The 21,269-nt window shown below is 44.1% G+C and overlaps 1 protein-coding gene across 1 annotated transcript in view; it reads right to left on the bottom strand.

The window, feature by feature from the left end:
* The window catches only part of LOC146871278 (uncharacterized), a 477,419-nt gene that overhangs the window by 396,501 nt on the left and 59,649 nt on the right, over window positions 1–21,269 (bottom strand). The gene's annotated exons all lie outside the window — the stretch shown is intronic.

Genomic DNA, 21,269 nt, shown 5'->3' with positions numbered 1-21,269 from the left:
CTCTGTAGGAAATCGGCATCGGGCCGGGATACCTTAATTAGATATGCACCCTCTATAAGAACCCGAAAGCAAGAGTCAGGATGGTACAGTTAATAATTGAAAGGTAGAGAAGTGTGAAAAGTGGCACAGAGAGGATGAAAACTTGGCAGCCCTCTTCATCACATGCCGACTTTGGGGCAGATTTACAAGCCCCTTGCACCACTTTTGTGTCACTTTTAACATGGGAAAAATGATGCAAAAGTGGCGCAAGGGGCTTGTAAATCTGTTGAGAGCTCCACTACCTTTTGGTGCATCATAAATACCACATATAAAATACATTTCTCTACTACTTGAAACTGTGTGACTCACTGACTTGTTTGATACATATTGATGCACCAATAAGAAATTAGTTAATATGTGGTGACTAATTGCTAAATATCAATTCAATTCAATTCAGCTTTATTCGGTACAAATTAATGACCATAAAAGCATACACAGTCACAAAATCAAAATATACAATATACGAACAACTTATAGCAGGCATGATAATACATTAAAAACACTATAATTGATTAAACATGATCACATTTACACAATTAAAATAGCATTTATACAACTAAAAACACATGTTTTTCCTGGAATTGATGCATTTGTTTAAAAAAGTAGCAGTATAAAAACAAACATCCGCAGATTGTAAATTAAAAATCAATTTCATTGCGTGCTCAACCGTACGTGTTCCATATTTAACAAACATGGGTTTAAGTAAGACAATACGAAAATTAGAGTACAGCTTACAGAATAGCATAAAGTGCATTGTGCTCTGCTTGGAAATCCCATCGCATCTACAAGGCCCTGATGGGTGTTTCTTCATTATCGGATGGGCCACCAGGTAGTGCACTATTCCAAATCTAAGTCTAGTTAGCACAAATTTATGCGTCGGCCTAGTGACTAGGGTTAAGTAGACAGGGAATCCATCCATAGACAAATATCTGTTATAAAACATAACTGTGGACAAAGTACCAGCGATGAAAGTTCTCTTTCGCTCTGCATAAGCTAGAAAGACCCTTTTTAACTCTACTTTGGGAATTACTAGAACAGCGTTCGGATCAGTTACAATATTCAGGTTAAAAATATCTGAGAAGCACACAATAATGTATTTAATCCAGGGTATTGCTGTAACTTTATCTAATTGCAAACAATCCTGGATAATAGACCTTGTAAAGACTTCTCATCATTCAGCCAGATAGACCGCCAAGTCATCAAAGGTCTAAGTGACAAAAGGTCAAGTAAATAATTCACAGATAATTCCTGATGACTCAGAGCGTTAGAGGCCGAAGTGGGTAAACATAAAAGTTTTTTAAGGAAAGAATTCTCTTCCAGCTGCAAATTATGTGCGCAGCAATAACCCCAGATTCCTGCCCCATACAGTGCAATTGTTACGCATCTGGCCTGGTAAATTTTTAACATGTCCCTGGTCCTACGATCCCCAATTTTCTGAGCAAATCTAAAAATTCCGTGGGCATTTCTAGCCATTTTATTGCGAATATTATTAAATTCGTGAGTACACTTTTTTTCGCTGGAAAAAGTTATACCTAAATAACAAAACTTGTCCACTTGCTGTACTTTAGCGTTGTCAATAAAAAACCCTTTCATTGTCTTTTTTAATTTCTTTGGACCACAGATCATGGTGTAGGTTTTGCCTTTATTAATAACTAATTTTCTGTTGTCAATAAAGGAAGCAAAACTATTCATCAATCGTTGCAACCCTACAGGAGTTCTGGACAACAACACAGCATCATCGGCGTATAGTAACACCGGCACTGATACACCATTGATCATGGGGGCATCTGCACTAACTTCCTTTAAAATAGCATCAATTCCATTAATAAATAAAATAAATAAAAGAGGAGCTAAAACACAACCCTGCCTTATACCTCGTTTAACGCTAAAGTTCGGGGTACATTCTCCCTTCCTACCAAAACGTACACACGTTTTTAATCTCTCGTAAAATGTAAATTGATACTTGTATAGCGCACTACTCACCCGCAAGGGTCTCAAGGCGCTTGTACGAATACCGCTGTGGAACCCATCCTGGCTTTCCCTGTGAGGCGTCCACTCCTGGGCACCCCCAAGGTGGAGGCCAGGCATCCTTAGCGTTGTGGGGGCCGTTGTGGAGATTAAGCAAGCTATTGCCCAGAGTTGCAGAGTGGGACTCCATGATTGGAATGGCACCGAGGCGAGAATTATCAGGTCCGTGGAATTTTTGAGCCCAAGACCCGCCGAGACGGGGAATTAAACCCTGGTCCCGGGCTAGAACTCTGCATCAGGGTCTGCCGCTCTAATCATTGAGCCACACTTCTCCACAAAAGTTATGAGCATTCTGGCAAGAAAATAAATTATGCCCTCTGGCGCTCCCAGTTTCAACAAGGTTGACCACAAGATTGAGTGGTCAACCATGTCGAAAGCGCTGCTTAAATCAGCGAAGCACAAATATATAAGGCCAGGTTTTGCATCACTATACTTCCCGATCAGTAATTCTAGATTGATACATTGATCGAGCGTACCCCTGCCTTTCCTAAAACCGTATTGGCTATCTGCCAAAATACCATCCTGTTCTGCCCACTCTTCCAATCTTACCAGCATTATCCTGCTCATAACTTTTACGGAAGAGTCCAGTAATGAAACAGGTCGATAGTTTTTTACATCCGACCTTGATCCTTTTTTATATATTGGTACGATAATGGACTCCTCCCAAGTCGGAGGTGGTTCTGTACAAACCGCGGCATTAAAAACAACAGTCAACAGGGGACCCCATACTTCCGGCGCTTCCTTGTATACATCACTTGGAACCCCATCCGGGCCTTGGGCCTTTCCTCCCTTACTTGCCCTAATCCCCCTTTCAACTTCTTCTACAGAGATTTCAAGTGGTAGTATAGGCCAACTTGATGGGCCGGCATTTGTAATTTTACCCGAATCAAAAATAGTTGAAAAATGGGTAATCCACCCTTCACAGGAGACATTAGCTGTTAACTCAGGTGTATTTGTCTCCTTAAGGAATGGGGAGTTGACTGTTGCCCAAAACAACGTACTATTTGAGAGTTCTGCCGCTTGGTTAAGAGAATCCCAGGCTTGATGTTGAAGAACCATCTTCCTTGATTTAATGGCATTTTTATACTCTAACCTTAATATTGTTACTAAATTTTTATCCCTAGGCTTAGCTGCTAGGGCCTGCTTAAGGTTAGTCAAGGCAGTAGAACAGGTTTTGTCAAACCAAACAGGTCCAGATTTTGAACAACCCCTGTTACCACCAGTAAACTTCGCGTTAATGGCAGTGTTGATCCCTATAAAACAAGATAAAACCTGCTCGTGATCCAATCTGTTTTCTAAAATAAAAACAATGTCTGCTAAATTCATCAATATAATGGATGAAGATAATTCGGATGCTTTCGCCCCTATCCACCTAAGTCTTACCCCATTGCTAAATATCAAATGTGCTTTCCCTTCTGCATCTCTCTCAGGACTCTATTAAGAGTGAGCTGATAATTAAAATGTGTTCACAAATTGTGGCGGTTTGCTATCGTGTTTTATGCGAGGTGAAACCTGCTGCAAATTGTGGGACCAAATAAAGCACATGCCATGTTTGTTCACCCCAGTATGGAATAGCATGAGCTTTTCACATGACATTCTACAATTCAAGGTGCCTTACTCGTACCATGCACAAATTGCATACCACCTCATTTGTGCACCCATTTTGTGCAGCCCCATCGTAATTGAGGCCCTAATCTTTCTTCTTGTCTTTGTGTCTCAGCTAATCTAACTGAATGAGGGCTGACACATGTCGCAGAGTAGCCATTTGGTCACCGTGGGTATGAGCAGGACCAGCCCCAAATTCCTCATAGAGGATGGGCTAATTCCACAGACACATGTTCCACACCAAAGCTACGCTGCTGTCTGCCCTTTGATTCACTTCTGGAGCTGCTTCTCCTTTTTTGGAGAACTTAATCAGTTGTATATTAAGCCCTGCTCCTGCAGCCCTTCCCTCTTTTCACTACCCTTGTCTCTGGTTCATGTCACCCCTGTCCTTTACACCCAATTTCTCTCGGCCTTGCCCACCTCTCCTAAAACTGACACATCACCTATAACTCTCATGTCCTATTAACTCCCATCCTTCTGCACATAAACACCTTTTCCTGTTTGTGACCAAACATCAAGCTGTGGATTTTGAAGCTTTTTTGGAAGTTAAAGAAAAGCTCATGATTTTTTTAAAGTAAGTAAATCTTTAATTCATGATAAATTAAAATCTTTGCAACAAAATGAATGATAAAACACCTATACAACACACATAAAACGACTAATTTGATAGCAGTAAAGTCAATGAAAATCAATTTTAAAAGTATTTAATGTTACTTTAAAAAGTAAAATAGAAGATCTGTACTGATGCGGGCATTAGTAAGCAATAAAACATTAAAGTGCAAGATATCAGTTCATAAAAACCCTTTTTCTAAAAATTAGGACAAAAGTTAATTGCTGGAAAAAAGGCGTAAGTAAACAGATAGAGCAATTGTCAAGGGGGGTCGAGGTGGTGCAGTTCAAAGTTGAAGTGTGACTGTTCCCACCTTCGTGTATTGTGCCTTTGGTTTGAGCCTAGCTACGGGCAATTGCAAGCGTTTAGGAGTGTTAATGCCCAAGTGGTGACTTCTCAAGTAGCTCTTGCATCTCCACTTACTCCTTAGTCGCAGCCCTCTTCTCAAATCTCTGAAGGAATTTGATTATGGCACAGTTCAGACTGATATCTGTAGGGTCAAAGCAGGCTAGCACCGCCTCCCTGCATGACCTTATGACAGGTTTCTCCACTTCCTGCACAAACGCTCACGTAGATTCCCCCATACTGGTGTGGCACAGGCATAAGACGTGGACGATATTCTCCAGTTTTTGCAGGCATAACCGGCAACTGGCTTGCCCTGGCCTTCTTCTCCATGGGAGGAGTGCTTTAATGGTTATAAACCCAGCCTGTACTTCAGGAAATGCACCTTGGCCAATTGCAATAGGTTTTGCCAAGGTAGCCCTATGATTTTAACGTGGTGTAGTTTTGAAGTGTCATCCACCCATAACTATGTTTAGACAGTTTATCTTTATCCTTAAACATTGATGCCAACTGTGCTCTAGATTTGGTTAGTTTTCTAAGCTCCCGGTGGGCTAGAGATAAGCCCCAAACATTTGTTAAGCTTTGTGAACTCAATGCCTGGTTTACATAGACATGTGCGGGGAGCTCGGCCTGAGTTCCAGTTCTTGCCAGAGGTGGCCGCCCAGGGAGCCCTCTGGAGCCTTCCTAAACGTGTGGCAACAGGACACACAGGCCACCTTCCGAGCCCTTGACTGTTTGGGGATACCAAATTCCAGCCTTATTAGAGCAGGCGATGTGTTCGGAGGTAGTTGGAAAATTCACCCTTATATTTTGAGAATCATTCTGTCCAGATTTGCACTGTCCTGGCCGTGAGAGCCAAGAACCTCCTTCCCATATGTCAAGGTGGGAAGGATCTTAGCTTGTGCTACCTGTAAGATGGGGGTAAGCGTGGGGTCTTTAAGCTTGTTGCAAAGAGACCTATAAAAAAAGGCCAACGCTTTGCCCTTCTTCCTGATTTCCTCCAGTTAGTCGCTATAGCTTCCATTCCCATTGAAATAAACTCCAAGGTACTTGAAGCTTTTTACTGATTCAATTCTTTCATTCCCCAGACACCAGGTATGCTTCTGTTTCATTTTTCTTTGCACTGGTAATATTTTTGTTTTTTTTCTGTTATTCACAGTAGGCGAGGGTTTCATTCAACAAGTGCTGTAGGCCGACCTTGGTTCTGTTTGCAAGGACTAAATGATCTGCATACAGTAGGTTTGATAACTGGAAGCCTACCACTTTGGTGAGTTCACTTCATTTAGTGAGGGTGTGAGGTCTGCAAGGAACAGGTTAAACAAGGTTGAGGCCAAAACACATCACTGTTTCAACCCTTGCGTGGTTTTTATTTTCCTTGATAAATGGGAGCCATCCCCTACCTTGATCATGACCCAGGTGTCTGTGTGCAGTATTTGCAGGGCTCTTAACAAACCATTTGGCATTTTTAGGTTTGCCAATTTCCCCCAGAGCCTACCCCGATCCACTGTATCAAAAGCAAATTTAATATCAATTAAACCAAGGTGGACAGGGTTTGTATTCATTTTTGTAGAATCAATCAGCAACGAAAGCACCATGATGTTTGTTGTGTTCCTTGTTTGTTTAGTAAAGCCGGTTTGATTTACATGAACAAGTAAGTATGCCTCAGCCCAATGGTAAAATTCATCCAATAGGTCACCTGCGTAGTATTTTACATTATTATCAATTAAGGCTATTAAACAGCAATTTCTGGGGTTGCCCTTATATCCCCTTGTATTTTGGGGCAACATTTGAACCTCTCCATGAGGAAGGAATACTATGGAGCAAGTTGAGTTGTCCAGAACAGTGGGTCCTCCCTGTAAATGGCTGGTGGAATGCCATTCGAGCCCAGTGCCCCTTCCCTACGTCCCCTTGCAATTTGCCTCTGCACAGCGCAAGGGCGGATTGTGCACCTGACTAATTTTGGGGCCCACTTTCTTTGTAAGGTTTGAGATGTGCTTGCTGGGTCAGGGTCATCTAATTTGCACCTTTGTTGTTCCTCCAGTGCCCCTTGATTATAGTGACAGCTCAAGAAATGATACCAGATTGTCTCAGAGTTGTTGGATGCTGCCACTCTTGGGAGGGGCCGGTTGATTCGTTTAATGTTTGCCAAAAGGAGGTGGAGTTGTTTTCTCTTATGTCATGCAGCAGCTTAGCCCAGAATAAATCCTGAGATGCCCTTTGAAGCTGCCATTTTGCCCTTTTTAATGGTTTCCTTGAAGCCCCGAGATCTTTCAGAATGACAGGGTCCATAGGTGACCTTTTGAGGGCTTGGCTGAGGCGGTTGGCTTTCTTTTTGGCCATCCAGAATCAGGGTTAAACTCCCTCCTTTCCTCTCCAGGGAGTTGACATTAATCTTTTGATGTTCCCTGTTTATTGAGACTAACTTGACTGGTTTTGCAGTCAGATTTTTATGCGTTTGAGGTTGATCGTGTAACCTGGAGTTCCATTAACTTTTGCGGGTACGAGTGCTTCTAAGCCTAAGTATAGAATTATTTCTTGGGACCGGAGGTCACTTTCCAATTTCTTGCCATACTCATAAGCACTAACAACTTGCAGTAGTGAGAAACTTACAAATGTGTAGTCAATGAGTGATGCACCAGATCTGGACAGAAACTAAGGCTCGGGTGGTTTGCCGGGGTTGTACCAACCGTTTACTGCTCTAAGGCCTAAATGATCTAGGTTTCCTTGTAGGCTTTGACTTCTATCTTCTTTTTGCCACTGGGGGCCACCTGAGTTGGTATCATCCAAAGGGCTTCTTGGGCCTCTGTGACCTCATTTTTCGGTAGCTAGCTCATTAGCCACATGTTGAAGTGGCCTGTAACTATCATTTCAGTCTTGTTCATTTAGCCTTAGAGCCAGGATTGTCTCAGTCAGCTTCTCTGTTAGCCCAGCCTTGGTTGCGGCGTTGGGGTGAATGTAGACGTTTACCATTATAATTTTCTTTGGCTGGCTGTTTGTAGTCGTGACCGTCATTACTACGATTTGTAGGCCTGCTTCATCAGTTTCTTGCTCTAGGCTTTCAATATTGCTTGAAGCTCAGTCTTCTATTGCCAAACCACCCTTACTGCAGCCATGTTTGTGTGCTTTGACCGCAGGAGTATAAAAGCTTGTTAAGCCCTCTAGATGAGATGCGACCTGAGCCCAGGTTTCTTGGAGGAGAATTACATGGAAGGTGCGCAGGTATTGGAAGGTGTCTAGTCCTTCAAGCTTATTAGCCAGGCCATTAATATTCCAAGAGCAGATCCTAAGTGCTTTGTCAATACTAGTAGTAAGAGCAGTGTCTTGTCATTGTAAAATTACGGTTCTGTTCAAGGCACCAGACAGCCAACCCCACTCTGTGTCTAGTCCTTCAAGCTTATTAGCCAGGCCATTAATATTCCAAGAGGAGATCCTAAGTGCTTTGTCAATACCAGTAGTAAGAGCAGTGTCTTGTCATTGTAAAATCTCGGTTCTGTTCAAGGCACCAGACAGCCAATCCCACTCTGCGCAACGTCTGGTTCTGTGGCATACCCACCACAGGGCCGTTCAGCCCATTCAATTTGCTTCTTGCACCTCTCAGAACAGAGAAGGGCAGAGTAGACAGTTGTCGTTCAGGTCGATTTTAAGGCAAACTTTTTTTGTGACTCAGGACATAGGGATATCCTGTTCCCTTGAATGGTGAAATGGTAATCCCCCAGCCTAGGAATATGTTGGCTGCACTCAGGATCTTCTCAGCAATCTCAATAGAGCCCCAGACTACTTTAGTTGATTCATTTCACTGACCAGTGCCTGAGTCAAAACATTCAATTGATACTATATTATGAGAGGCGGCCTCCCCCATGTCATCCATTGTCCGACTGAGCTTGAGAATGTCACCTCTATCTGTTCGCAGGGCTGGTTTGTTTAAAAGTGGTCATTAATGTTGGAACATCCTCCCTGTCCTGAGTTGTCAGTTTCTCATAGAGATCCGCATCCCTGGGGGTGGAGTGTGGCCTGAGTCTTGTTTTGAAGACTGGGTAGGCTGCCAGCCTGCTAGGCCATAGGAGTTTTTTGTTGCAACCCTTTCTCTTCCTTGCACCCTGCTGTTTTGGTGGTTCGTCCATGTTTTATTGGGCCCTGTCAAAATCTGGTGAGCCTGCCATTGGCGAAGGTGCCATCCCAGTGTTGGATCCAGCAGTCCCTGGCATTCATTGTTTCAGCAGGAAAGGTGGCCACACTTCAGCCCCTCTGACTCTACTGGAAGTGGTGCCTTTGAGTGGACTGCCTTAGTGTTCAGGGGTCCTATGCTCATTTGGGGCCTGTCTTTATTCATGTCTTTGATGTCAACCAGTAGATTTGACATCGTCACCAGAAGTGTTGACAGCTTGTCTAAGACAGGGGAGAACCCGCACCTCTGTCCTATTCCCTGCATGTCAGCCTGTGCTCTCTTTTGGTTTGCAATTTTCGGTTCGCAATTTTCTCATCAATGCCTGACACATACATTGCTAGAGTGTTCAGGAGGCTAATTTGTATGTCCATTTGCTTGTTTGCTTGAAAACTGAGTACCTCTTCTGAGCCCTGCAGAAACCTTAACATGGTTGACCATAAGGCCCCTTGTGAGTTCTTGCTTCCTTGTGGGTTTGGGCTGGAGTTTGTTGGTGCCTCGATGCCCTATGAGACAACCATTCTCTCCCATTCCTTCGAGCAGAGATATAAAGTATCATTCACAGCTGCTAATGAGTCCTCATTGTCAGTACCAGCCAAATTGTCAGCTGTTTCCTGAGGGCGCAGCACAGTGGGGGGGATAGTCGCAGCCACAGCACGACCCAGTGGAGTTGAACAGTTGCTATGGGATTCCATTCTTAGCCCTGGCGGTGAGTCAGTCCTGAGCGTTTGACTTTTCCTTTCTTCCTCCTTCAAGTTGGTTTATTAACTGTAGCAGGTCATCCCGCTCCCCAGTGATTGACCGAGTGTTGGCTGCGAGAAATATTCTGCTGTCAGGGGGATATCATTTTTCATCACTGTTTCCTCTGTCTGCTCAGAGTGTTCTAAGAGCTCTAGGCATAAAGGGTTGATTTTGACTCTCAGGCTGGCTCGAGCTACCGGCATCGTACCCTGGTTATCTAAATTGTTCTGCTTAACTGGGGACCTATGGATTTCTTGAAGTATCATGCTGCCATTGCTAGTTGAGGAAACCACCGCCTGCCGGGGGATAGCCGGTCCTCTCAGAGGGTTTTGTGCCAGTACTGTGGGGCTTAGGGAAACAGGAAACCCTTTGATGTTCAAATTGCTTCAAAATAAGACTCCTCCAGCGTCTTTCAAGAGGTAAACTTAAACGTAATCTTTGGCTGTAGCAGCTCCTCATTGGCCTCCCTAGGGAAGCATGAGGAGTCCAGGAGTGAAATTGTTGCAATTTAGTGTGGAGATACCAGTATAGGTGTCAGTGTCAGTGGCTGTATTGGCTGCTTTGGCACCTTCCTTTTCCTCTTTAGGGTCACCACTGGAGCCCCGGATTTACCTGATCACATGCTGGGATCTTTTTCCCCAAGTTATTCCAATGAGCATCAGGAGGCCCCACCTCCTGTTGATTTATGCTGTGCCCGATCCGAGTCGTCTCACAGTAAAAGCCAGAGCCGATGTCTCCTTCCTCCTGTGGCTACACATAACCCTTTATCACTCACTGCCTACTGGGAGAGGCACGAGCACACCACTACCCAATATGAGTTGAGGCTCGTGTCCTTGTTAGATACTTTATGGTGTCTTAAAAGTATCGGATCTCACTACAATAGTTCTCAGTTGGCTGTTTTGAGCACTTGTAGCCAATTCTTAGCCTGTGGCTGCCTAGTGGGGATGCGCTGTGTATCCCAGCAGGGATTGCAACCAAAACTGAGCTTACTGGCTGAGATCGAGGGAGAGGGGATAGTGGCAATGCTGCAGTAAAAATGGTAAAAGCTGGTATGTGGTTCTAAAAAGGAAGGCACAAGCTGCACCGACCTAAAGCCGGCCACCTCCGCACCTACCAGTCGTGTGCCAGAGCACTATGGCCTTACCTTAGCTCATACTCCACCCTCCACATCATAGCTCAGCAATCTCTTTCATCCTAGTTTCATTCTTCCTTGGAGCTTCTCTGGACATTGACTTGCATCGCCCTCCATGTGGGATTCGCCACCTTCTCCACTCGCAGCCCTGTTGTCATGCAGGCTCAGTATCTTCAATGCGTGCTCTGCTGACCTTCAAGGCAGACGCAGGCTTGCAAACTAGACGGGAGGTCCTGGTAGTTCTGGAACTAACCTCCCCTTCCTGGCAGCTGGCTGCAGCACAGTATGTGTCTCTGTCTTATATCGCGCCTCCATACTGCAAGGAGCGATCAGCACCCCACCAGCTGGCATGGTGGTAACACGGGGGGACAACAGCCCCAGAATGCTAAGTGCTGTTGGGGTGAAGGGGTGTCTGTTTGGCAGGTATATTGATCACTGGCATTAGCAACCCTCAAACACTGTGGAAACTCGTGTACTCCACCAGTGATGGGAAAGTCAAGAGCTGCGAGGGACTGGTGTCAGCAGGGCCGCAGTCTGGGGGCACTGCTCCAGAGGCCTGTGTGGACTGGGAGCCCCGGGTAGACCACCTGTGAGCTTCAGATGTCTCTTGCGCTGCCACTTACTTCTCGTGGCACCGTTCTCCTCAGCCTCACCTCAGAGGCTGTAAACCACAAAAGCTTCACGCTCGAATTGCGCCCTCCAAGGTCCTGCCTCAGGTTCTGCATCCTACATCCTGTGTGATACTCTACACTGCTAACCATGAACTCTTGATTCTGTTGTGTAATGTCAGTGGTGCAATATATATATAATCTATGCCTATTTGAAAGTCCATCAGTACTCTTTTCTCTTCCATTCATTTTTACCTTCTGTTTGAGATTATCTGTCCATACTGTTCAGTCGACACATGGAGTCTCCCCACTGCTTGGATGCACTTATTTTTAGGGACGGGCATTTATATTTCCTCAACAGGTTTTGATCCAGAGCAGGGGAGAGAAAACCCCCAAAAGAAGGGAAGGGGGAAGAGAAAGGCAGACAGTGACACAGCGACAAAGCAGGGATAAACAAGCACCTGCAAGAGTGAGATAAAGAGGCAGGGAGTGAGGTGGAAGCAAGACAATGCAATGTTGAATTTAGCACACCAACATTTAATAATGACAGCCGCGGGCATCTGAGCAAAACTTTGGTTACAGAAAAGGATGTCTGGACAAGTTTTTGTGTTTGTTCTGATTCAGGAAAAAATTCCAGTAGGCTGAGTTGAAGGTGAAAATTCTTTATATAAAGGTGATTTAGGAATTCTGTATAGGTTAAATAACGAGTGAAAAAACAGCCAACTCGTGTTTCGCCCCCTTATATGGCCATCTGGCTTCTTCAGGGCGTATCAGATAATCAATTGAGCTCCTTAGTCGATCTATATGTCTTGGGCATAATCCCACCGGCGTGTCTTCGAAAACAATGCAAAATATTGGGCCCTGGGACTTATTCTTTTACAAATTAAGCACTGCCTATTGCTCTTCCTTCTGAAAATCTATTCACTGTTTGTCTCCTTTCCTACCTGATTCTTTTTATTTACCGTCCTACTGCCAATGCATGTCTCACTTCTTTTCGTCATATGAGTTCAACAGAAACCTAATTTCTCAACTCTTCCTCTGAAACCCCCAACGCATCATGTTTTGATGCCTATATAAATTGTGCGCTGCTCACATGTGCACAGTGTATGATTTCTAGTGAGGTCTTACTAGTGAAAATTATAGACTTAATACAATCCTGCAATTAGGAGTATACTAATAATATGCTAAATTAATGGCAGGCATTCTCTTAGCTGAGACACACAGAATCTTATTTAGGGTTTCTTAGATGTGAAACTTTAACAAAACGTGACGGGTATCCACTCTGCCGTATTACAAGTGCCAAACAAAGGCTGTAATGCTCTTTGCAATAAAGAGAATGCGAAATCCTCCATGGCTGTCATGTAATTGTAATTATATAGTGCTTACTACCCCTGACGAGGTGTCAAAGCGCTTTACATCAAATACCACACTACGCCGAAACGATTAGTGGTTAGTCCAGTGGTTATTGTTGGTTAGTTTGATTAGTTGCGTAGTTTCCGGTGAACTGTTGGGTGGGATAGATAGGCTGGCAGATATTAGTTATTGTTAGATCACAGGGATAGGAATTTAAAGAGGAAAGGTTGTAATCTATGAAATTAGGTATCAGCCAAATGCAGAATTACAATAAAAAGGATTGAGGCAGACAGGCAAGAGACAGAGGAGACTATTGTTTAATTAAACTACTATTCTCAGAAATAGAAGATATGCAGAGGATGGAAGCCAAGCAGAGGGGCATTCTGAAGAAAGAAAGGAGAGGAATAAAGCAAGAGTAAATAAATGACATTTTTTCAAGCAGTGTTTAGGAGTATAGTAGGAGAAGACTTTCTGTGTTCAAGTAGTTAGAGAATGTATGCTGTAGAGAGTAACATTATACATAGTGTTCTATATCCAGGGCAAACAGTTTAAACATGTGATTGCAAGTGTATACATTATTCAAACATTAAGAGACCTAGATATTGCAGAAAAAAAGTGTGATGCTCATTTAAAGTGCTCTAGTGCCCCCAAACCTGAGTTTGCGCAATATAAAACTGTAAAACAATATCAGTACGCCTTGTAATGCCCTCTTTCATTCACGCTAAGAGAGGGTGTGAGGCAACGGACAGAGATGCTGAATCCAGAGCCGGAAAACAAGGCTCGAGTCTCCGCGTCGACCCAACATCCCTTGACTCCGGGCAAACCACTCCATCTTCTCGTGCCTTCAAAATCGGTGTGTTCCTATGCAATGCAACTGGCGTCCATGCAAAGCACTCCAACACTGCCTGGTGGAGCTCACGTAACACAATATGAAAGACAAATGGAGGCTGAACCCATGGCTATGCAGTTGTGGGCCAGAGGCTTGTTGTTTACAAGGCTGATAGGAAGACACATTTGTTGGGGGCTTCTACAGGGAACGTCCTGGAGCGTAGGGTGTGAGATGGCATCTGAGTTTATTATCCTGTTCCTCTCTCTGGTCTGATCCTGGTTCAACCCCCTACCCAGGGAGAGGAGGCCATGACACCCATGCAAAGAAACAGGGAGCTAAGTGGGAACAGGAAGAGTGGGCAACACTCCCATGAATGCTGCGTATTTATAGCCTCTGGAGTCACAGGGGGTCTTTAATCCTTGAAAAATGGAAATGAACGAGGACCACAGAAAAGAAAGGCAGACAACTGAATTGAGGGGGGAACGGGACACAGGGATGGAACTGAGGCAGAAAAGATCAAGCAATGCAGGAACTGAGTGAGAAGAGAAAGAGACGAAAGCAAGTGGGAGAGAGCAAGATGGTGCCTGTGTAACCTACCTCACTGCGTATCGCCCCACCCCACCTCGATAGCTCGGTGGTCCATTCCAGTACCTGAACAGTGCGAGGAAGTCCGGCGGGAGGGTGAGCCGATGGTGGTGAAATGTGGGAGGAGCTCTGGTGACTCACGTTATGGATGCGGTCTCCTCAAATTTGGCGTGGATTATAATTTGGCTGTGATCCTTATGACGTCGAAGCAACTGGCTAAGGTGCTACAAACACGGGTCATTACGGTAAACCTAAAGGAGGAGCGGCTGGCAAAGATGGCAGACAGAGGGGAAAAGTCCATGAAAACTAAACCTCCATCGTCAACCGTCACGGCGGCTCTGTTAATGTTAATCATAGATTTATAGAGCGCACAGCTACTTGACAGAGTGTCCCGGCACAATGACAGAAGAGACAAAGAGCTAAGACTCAGAAACCAATATTAGTTATGGTAATAAGTTATGGTAATTGTTCAACCGGATGGGCCAGGACAGGTGCACCAACTTCAGCTCAAGTACCGAGCAGCTGAGACACAGCAATAGAAGGAAGGATGGTGAGAAAAGGTGACGATCAGACAGCTAAAAGATGAGGAAACCCAGATGCTGGCAACAAACAGGCACAACAGCTGTCTCGTGGTATTAACCCCCATGGAAGCTGGGGATGGCCAGCCATCACTTGTTGATATGTTTTCTGCTACAAGGAACAAAGAAATGAAAAAGGCAGATATCTCAGCGGTCCAGTTGGATTTGGACAGCCCTGTGATGTCATCAGAGGAATTTCCAATAACTACGCAGAGCGAGACGGATGAAGAGACAGTAATCCTGGTGCCCTCATCAGCACTACAGTCGGATGCATTAAAGTTGGCACCCCGGGGGGTCATATAGAGCGGAAAAAAAGTGGGGTTGAAATGTCAGCGGTTGTTGTGTCCCCCAATAAGGCGAGTCCTACCCAGATAATCCAAGGCAGTTTAACGGGCCCAATAACTTTATGCTCCCCCAAGCTTTTGGGTGGAAAATTCTTCTCGTTGATCGATGACTCTGAATCACCACCACCTGGAAATGAGTCCTCCACTACTACCTTTTTGGACCTAAGCAGCAACAGCTCATTGGAGAAATCAGTGGTGGCTGTAGGGAGAAAAAGTAGGTCTGAGGGTGGGGAGAGAGAAATAAAAAGCCTCACTGCAGAAGAGAGGGTAAAGAAAAGGAAATGTGAGAAAAGAGCTCTAGACAAGATGGATTGAGTCGGGGGAACTCACCCAACCTAAGATTTGATTATCCAGACACACAGTTGCTGCCTCAGGAAAATGAGAAACCAGATAACGGAATAATGGAGGGTCCCAGCGGCACAGCTGATTCAGAAGTACAGAACACGGGAGAACCTTCACCCTCTGATATTTTATTTTCTATAAAACAGATGCAGGAGGAAGTGAGAAGTGACAATCGTTGGGCACAGCAAGCCTCTAAAAAATTGCAGGGTGCAGTAAGGGAGATCAATAAAACATGCACAGACATATCGGAGAGATTGACAATGGTTGAGGCCTGTACAGAGTTTCTCGAATGAGAGGCAGCAGAATTAAAGAAGACAAAGATATCTCAAGATCCCAAGATAACTGACATGATGCAGAAATTGGAAGAGAAGGAGAACAGGCAAAGAAGAAATAACCTCAGACTCCTAGGAATACCTGAAGGCCGTGAAGGGGGGATGTAAGAGGGTTTAGAATAAAACTTTTGGAGGGGGCCTTCCCAGATTTGATAGGGTGGGACTGGGAAAATGAAATTCAAAGGGCCTATTGTGTTCCCTTAGCTCTTAAAATTCATAATTCAGGCAATCAAGAGCAACCTCAGGCAATGCTTCTATTTTTAGGTAAATTTTTGCTGAGGGAATGTATATATGCGCAAGCACGGCCAAATGCAAAAAAGGAGTTTGAAGGGGTTTCCTCTTATGTAAGTCCTGACTTCATTGATGCCACAGTGGAGAGGAGGTGGCGTCTGAGGCAATTATTCACACCATTCCAGAAATTGGGGTACTGTAAATATACCTCCGCTCCCATTCCAGAAATTGGGAGCGGAGATATATTTACAGTACTCTGCGAAACTGAAAATAGTTTTTAAGGGGAGTGTTCGTAGCCTTACCTGATTGAATTGTCGGGGGAGATCTGAAAGGCCTCAACAGAGAAGTGGAGGGAGGGAGCCGAGTAGTTAGATGTAGCTGTTGAGGAGAGAGATTCCCCAAGGATTTACAATGAGATGGGACCATCAAGCTTATGATGCTTTGAAGCAGGACGAAGCATGGGGAGGTTGTAGCAGATGGATAAGGTGGGGGGTGGAGAGAGCAGTTATACAGATACCCTCACACAGGCTAGGCCTGATTGCCCACATGTGTGGGGTGGGCGGAGGAAGGGGGCGTGGGGGTTTGAAGGGAAAGGGGGCTTTGGGTGATGGGTTGGGGTGGGGTGAGTGGGAGGATAGGGGGTTCATATGCTCAGAGGTGTAAAAGTTGGAAATTAGGACAGAGCCATTTTTGTTAATTGTAGCCATGTATAAGAGCTATAGTCAGGCTATGAAAGGCATGTAGTAGGTGGACAAGGAAAAGTGTGTATAGCCTCTATTAATATTTGTGGGTTGAGTGATGCCAAAAAAGAGCGAGAGTGGCAGTTCGCCTGCAAACATTGAAAGCAGATGTGGTTTACTTGCAAGGGACCCACATTGAAGGCTCACGTAGAGATGTCCTAAATACTCTTGGCTATAGGTTGATTGTGGGGACCTCTCAAAGTGTTCAAATAGGGGGGCTGGCGATTTTGGCCAAAGGTAATAAAATACAGTTCACGCAAGTTCTAGCTGACAAGGTAAATTGTTGATTGTAGGATGTCATATTAAAAACTGAGGCGTACTGACGTTATGTTCTGTGTATGGGAGTATTTTGGACATCCCACCTATTATTAACGACTTATTGAATGAAATAACTCATCAGCCTCTGCCAATAAAGGTATGTGGAGATCTGAATATCAATCTGCCCAGTGGTTGGGATAGGGGCAAATCTAAAAAGTATGTGGGTCAGAAAACGAAAGTTTCTCGTGCCATAGAAAGCATCTGTGAAGATCATGGGCTTATTGATGTCTGGAGTAGGAAGAGACCTCTAGAGCATGGGTTCACTTATTATTCGGGCCCACATGGTTCGTATGCCGGTCTAGACAATTTTTTTTATCTCAAATACATTGTTGACGAGCTGTAGAATTGAACGAAACCTGTATTTTTTGTCAGATCATTATCCTTTAATGCTGGAAATTCAGGGTCGGGGAGACTGAAACTAAAACAAAGTGGAGTTTTGAGCGGGCCTTATTAACAAATGTGGATTATCGCAGCCATATGAGGAATTGATCCCAATATTTTTAAAGGGAAATAGTGGTAGTGCACCAATAGGGGTAGTTTGGGACACACTGAAGGTGTGTTTACGTGGGGGGATGCTGGGGTTCTCGTTGGATAAAGAGAAGGTAGAAAAACAACTCATTCAGCGTAAACAAGATATGTTAGTCACTGCTGAGGAAGACCTGGTTGGAATAGTCAAGCAGGGAGGGGAGATAGGGGAGGCTCAACTAGGGGTCACCTTAGCTAGACCAGCACTTAATCAGATTTTTGCAGATAGAGCTGTAGGAAAAATGGCAGCCCGGAGGGAGGAAGTGTATGAATGTAGCGAGCAAGCCGGGCATCATCTGGCTGCAAGAGCTAGACAGAAATCTCAGCAAATGAAGTGAGAGGAATATGTGATCCCACTTTCGGGGCAGTTTCTGAGCCCAGGAAGATCAGGAAGGCATTTAGGGCATATTATCAATAGCCATCTCAGATCAGATAGCCGATACTTTGAGAGGAGTGCAGCTAAGGATATTGTCCCCGGAAGATAAAGAGTCCCTGGAAGGGGACATATGTTGGGAGGAGATTTATACATCATTAGCTGGTATGGCTACAGGTAAGGCCACAGGGCCTAATTCGATCCCAGTGGAAAAGTTTGCCCCCCAATTGAAAGTATATCTAACTGTTTTATTAAACCAGATCTATAGAGGAACTCCCCCTCCAGGATCGTGGTCTACAGCAAATATGATTGATTTCTTAAAAAAGAATAAACCAGCCACAGTTCTTAGTTCATACCGACCAATAACTTTAATGAACGGGGATGCAAAGGTTTGTCCTAAGATTTTAGCTGCACGGTTGGCACAGGTTATGCCGCAGATAGTGTCCAGCCGACAACATGGCTTTGTAACGGGTGGGACATGACAGATCAGAACAGAAGAGTGGTCACACTGCTCGATGCAGTACAAGTGTCATGGGAACCTATGGCTCTGGTCTTATTGGATGCAGAGAAAGCCTTTGATAGGGTCTCCTGGCACTTTCTCTGGCAGATGATGCAGATTATGGGCATTGGGCCAGAGTTTATACAAGTGGTTAAGGCCCTATATTACAAACCAGGAGCTAATATTTTTGTCTCAGGTGATTTACCTGAATATAAAGAGATCACAAAAGGGATACAGAAAGGGTGTCCCTGCTCCCCCTAGCTGTTTGCATTGTATATAGACCCTCTGAAACGTAAATTCGAGCTAAATTCAGCAATTACACCAGTGGTAGTACAAGGGTATGAGACGAAAATCTTAGCGTATGCAGACGATATAGCCATGGTGACCCCTACACCTGAAATGTCCCTTAAAACAATTGAAAGGGAGGCAGTACTCTTTGGGGAGGTTTCTGGATACTCGTTGAATATGGATGAGACTCGCGTGGTGATAAATGATAAGATAACGATGGTGGATAAAATAATGATAAAAAAGCTGTCTATATGGGTGTTAGCATCAACTCGGAGGTGGACTAAATCAGGACCCTCTCATAGGAAAGATGAAAAAAGATCTAGGCAGATTAGACAATTTACATCTTACAATTGTGGGGAGGTGTAATGTAATAAAAATGATTTTTTTCCCCTAAAATTCTCTATTTGTTTAGGTCAATCCCTTTAGAATTCTCGAACCATTGGTTGAAGACGCTTGAGGCAGTGTCTCAAGGTTTTTATGGGCTACTCCAAACCTAGAAGGACATTGAAATACCTTCCACTTCCAAAAGAAAAAGGAGGGGGGGCTTTACCAAACCTCAAATTGTATTATTGGGCTTCTATGTTGCAATATAGCTCTACATTACTTGGACAACCGCACATTAATAAGCCTCAAGAGGCTATACCTTCAACATATGAGTTATTGATCGGCAATGAAGCCTGGGGTTGCTTCTGGAGACAACTAGAGTTTAGCTATTACAAAAAAGTTAGATTCAAGTGCATTTTGGGTGCCTATAAAGTCTGGGCCGGGGTATGCAAACTGCTGAAAATAGGAAGAATGAACTATTACAAACCGTTGCTGACTAATGAAAATCTTCCCTTAATTTTTGGGGTTTAGTGCATACAAAGATGGTCGCAATTAGGTATCAACAGTCTGCGGGCTTTTTATTCCTCCACTGGGATTGTCTCATTTGAGGAGTTAAAACATAAGTTTGGTATTAACCATAGAGACTTTTTTAAATATCTGCAAGTCAGGGACTATCTGCAGCGTAAGGGGGGTGGCTCAGTGGGCTTTGGTATAATTGAGCTGGTCGAGAAAATAACCGCACAATGCGAAAGCAGAATTGGGAATTTATATCATATTCTGAATTCAGAGATGAAAGGTGATCTCGTAAAGTTCTTGTCAAAATGGGAAGAGAATGTACGGATATCGGATTTGGATCTCTATAAAACTCTTAATTTCTCGCAATCCGTTTTTATGTCAGCTAATTTGCAAACTCACTTTTTTAAGACCTGCTTTATGTTATACCACACGCCCACTAGGATAGCAAAATGGGGCAGGGCTGAGGTGTGAACTGTCCTCGCAGTTTCATGTGTGTGATGATATAGTGCATATGTTTGCACCTTGTAATGCCCTGAGCCCTGTAAAAGACTAAATTGCCTGTTTTCTTGAATATAAACTAGAGATAAAAGTCAGTCTGACCACACATCTTATTTTATTGGAAGTTCAAAAAGAGGGACGGTTATGAAGGTAAAACCTTTTTTGGCAGTGGCAATGGCTTTTTTAAGACTCACTATAGCATCGGCCTGGCTAGATCCGAATCCCCCGGTGTTCCAACACTGGTTGAGCCAGCTCTTGGTGAACCACAATCTGGAGAAGGCTATTTATGCTGGGAAAGACAGACAAGCAAAGAAAAGGGGAAGTAAACTTTGGGCACCCCTAAGTGGTCGGGTAAACAACTAGATATGTAAAGGGCTTTTGTATTTAGTATATAGTATATATGGCAGTGGGAGACCCAGGAGGTTGGGCTATAGCCTTTTCTATGTCTTTTTAAAATAGCCAAACCATCTTTAAAGGTTACATTGTGTGGCTAGCAAGACGGTTAGGAATTTGTATATGTATGTAAGGATTGCTCAGTTGTTTGTATATCCTGTGGGCAAATTGAATGCAAATGGGGTATGAAACCCTCAGGTTGAGGGGGGTCTGTCACTTTTATTGGTATTTTTGGAGGGATGTTATTTAATGTCAATGTTTATTCTTGCACATTGCACTTCAAAGTAGGACAGCTGACTTTGTTAGGGGTAAATCTGCCACCCGGTTGGTCAGCTCCTACTCTATGTTGTGGTAAAATAGAAAAGATTGTATTTTTGGTTATATGGATGTCTTTTTTTATACTCTTCGTGTATAGTGATTAACTCTGAGTGTATGGGGCAGGGCACGGGGGTGGGTCCAGGGTGTTTATATTGAGGAGAAAATGTGCAATAAAAATATTTACCAAAAAAAAACCAGACAAAAGCAAGTGGGTGGAGGAGGGGCAAGCAGAAGAGGGGCCAGGGTGGGGCGAGGAAGCAAACAGATGTAATGAATGAAGAGAACAGGGACAGAGCATGCAATAAGTGGATCTCCAGCATAAGTTTCACTGTGCAACCATTCAAAACACGCATCTGCCCGACCGATAATGTATGCTTAACCCCAACACATGCACAGATCTCCCTGTGAAACTGGAACACAATCAGCAAGGCTGCTTTTACACTGTCCATCCACAGCTGACTCTAGAACACCTACTCTGCACTACACAATAGGATTGTACGCCACATAGACGCACAAAGCAGAACTGCCCTGCAAAGCTGCGGATACACAAAACACAACAGTTCACTGGCATAAAAAAAACCCTGCATACATTACAAAAAATGGTCACTACAACAAT

This window comes from Triturus cristatus, chromosome 1_1, assembly GCF_964204655.1.
Source record: "Triturus cristatus chromosome 1_1, aTriCri1.1, whole genome shotgun sequence".
NCBI lineage: Eukaryota > Metazoa > Chordata > Amphibia > Caudata > Salamandridae > Triturus > Triturus cristatus.
The sequence above is the reverse complement of the archived record's forward strand: the minus strand, read 5'-3'. Positions and strand labels throughout refer to the sequence as shown.